Here is a 2656-nt window from a genome sequence, read left to right as displayed (position 1 = left end):
GTTGAGTCCAGGGATCTCACATTCGATAATTTTAATTTAGATTTTCTTAGTTTATTAAAGTTAGATTAATACATCATGTATAAGTGATGCAGACGAGAGAGGGGTGGAAGAATTCATATGGTTTGCACAACGTAATATCCTTAGTAATCATAAGGTGTATATAGTATATTTGTTCCCTCACTTCAATATCACTGATTTATTTAATAACATTTATTTTGATTTGTAGTGCAATAAGTAATCTTGAAATTATGAGTGTGGTTACTATGTGATGAAGTGAATATCAACTATTGTGCGATCTAAAATTGATGGAGGTTAGGATCCAATTAGCATCAACACATACAGACATTAAAATTTTGTGTTTATTATTTATGGACTAATTCAAAACTATTTCAAATGTCACAGTTTTTCAATGACCCACAACCGCTAGATTCAGAAGCACGAGAGTATGTAAAGACAACATGGTTAAAATATTTTTAACCATATATAACACCTTATGATAGATGAATAATTAGAATCACATTATAAGCCTTTTATATTTAAATTATGTTGTTATATACATGTAATCTGAAATGATTTGTTGAATGGTTGAAAAGAAGTGATATTGCATTGATAAAGGATATCATTGTGTATTTCTTTCACCATTTCTCTTTAAATCCAAAAAATCAAATTCAAAACTACTCCATGACAAAGAATAATGATAAAATAGATTAATAAGATATATTAGATAGATAAAATAGAAAAAAAAATTGTGCACACCAAAATTTAGTCCAATCAATTTGAGGAGGAATCTCCTTTATATATAAGTAGAGATGATAATATATATTAAAATTTAAATTAAAAAATAAAATAAATATTATTAAAATATTATTATTTTGAGTTATGAAAAGTTAATATATTTTTTGGTCGGTGTTAAGATATCATCATCTTTTTATAAAATAATTACCCAAATAACTTTATATTATTCATCAAAATAACACCTTTTATACGGTGAATGGTCAGAAATCAGTTTCTCTGGGTAATCTAAAATTGAAAAAAGAGAAACCAGTTATGTGTGAAACAATTTTTCACTTTAGAATGTTAAATTTTTCTTATGTATTTAAGTAATATAATTTTATTGACACTACAAGAAAATCATGAAATAGAAACCAATTTTTAGAAACCAAAATAATTAATTACAATAATAATTAAAATAGAGACTATTTTAGAAACTAAAAAAAATTGGTTTCTAAATTAGTTTCTATTATTTTCTATTATTGTTAAATAGTTTCTAAATTGGTATCTAATTAACAACTAAGGTTTTAACTACCAATTATTTAGTTTCTAAATTTGGTAGCAAAAACCTTGGTTGCTAATTAGATACCAATTTAGAGACTATTTAACAACAATAGAAACTAATTTAGAAATCAAATTTCTTTTTAGTTTCTAAAATAGTCTCTAATTTAGTTATTATTGTAACTAATTATTTTGGTTTCTACAAATTGATTTCTATTTCATGAATTTCTTGTGGTGTGAAGTGTTAAATTGAAATAAATGTTTTAAGCTTTGTAAATAATGTATTTTTTATATTATTTTTTAAGAAATTATTATTTAGACTAGTTCAATGATAAGTTAATTTTGAAGTGTTGATAGTGAAAGAATTTTCAATTGCTAAATTTATTTATTAAAATGACGAAATATACATCTGATAATAATTGTGTTAACTTTTGTTTTGGCTAGTAAGAAGAAGACAAACCTTAGAAATAAGAAACTAGAATAAACAACAGTGATTTTATTTCAACAGTTATGAATTCGTAAAGATTCAAATACATAAAAAGATAGAAAGATGTGGTGTAGCAATATAGTATAACAGTTAGTTCTTGAATCGGTTGGCATATTCAGACACATCACCTTCCTACATATTCTCGGAGGATGGCGACTTCACCTTTGCAGGTTCAGACGTCTTCACCGTTTCAGTTACCACTGTTACAACAATTGTAAACTCTCATTAGTAAGCAAATTGACACATATGAATGTCGAAACTATAAAGCATGAGAGAGAATATTACCCGGTAGATTTCTCGGAAGCCTGCTGACCTAAAGTCTCAGACTCTTTGGTGGCAGGTTCGTGAGTGGCGGCATCAACAACGGGTGTGCCAGCAGAGTTGTCACTTGATGTGGTGGAGTCCTTGGCAGCGTTGACCGTCTGGGTGGCGGCTTGCCTGGCCTTCTCTTCATTGGCTTTGGCGCCGTCATGACTACCGCCCCAGCTCGCTCCAATGCACACGGCAAGGCACACCACCACAACAACGAACTTCATGTTTATGTTTTCCATTCTAAGAAATTTATTTGAAAAGCTTGTGTTTTATTCTTTTTTATTTTGCTTAATTGATTTGCTGAAGGGTGTATTTATATGCGTAATGAGACATAGGTTGATATGTTTGCGAGACTAATGGTGCGTGGTGATCGCTTTAACGGTTGGTTTTAGGTCATCAGCCACACAATAACCCAAATAAAACGCATTCAACACTTTGTGTTCTTATGAAGGAGAATGGTTACATACAAATATCTTAACTCCTTCAAAAAATGTAATATGTTCAATATTTCTGTTGTTTATTCCAAATCAAATTTATAATACTCGTAATTTGATTAACTTTAAGATCAACAATAAAACTAAACTT

General features: G+C 28.9%; 1 long non-coding RNA gene across 1 annotated transcript; it reads right to left on the bottom strand.

Annotated features, from left to right (window-relative positions):
- Positions 1-1748: 1748 nt before the first annotated feature.
- LOC137835743 (uncharacterized) lies at positions 1749-2340 on the bottom strand. Its single transcript, XR_011085129.1, has 2 exons — positions 2045-2340; positions 1749-1959 (listed from the first exon to the last, which is right to left on the bottom strand). It is a non-coding gene; the product is annotated as an uncharacterized lncRNA (long non-coding RNA).
- Positions 2341-2656: the final 316 nt, after the last annotated feature.

The sequence above is a fragment of the Phaseolus vulgaris genome, chromosome 5 (genome assembly GCF_000499845.2).
Source record: "Phaseolus vulgaris cultivar G19833 chromosome 5, P. vulgaris v2.0, whole genome shotgun sequence".
NCBI classification, from domain to species: Eukaryota; Viridiplantae; Streptophyta; class Magnoliopsida; order Fabales; family Fabaceae; genus Phaseolus; species Phaseolus vulgaris.
The sequence above is the reverse complement of the archived record's forward strand: the minus strand, read 5'-3'. Positions and strand labels throughout refer to the sequence as shown.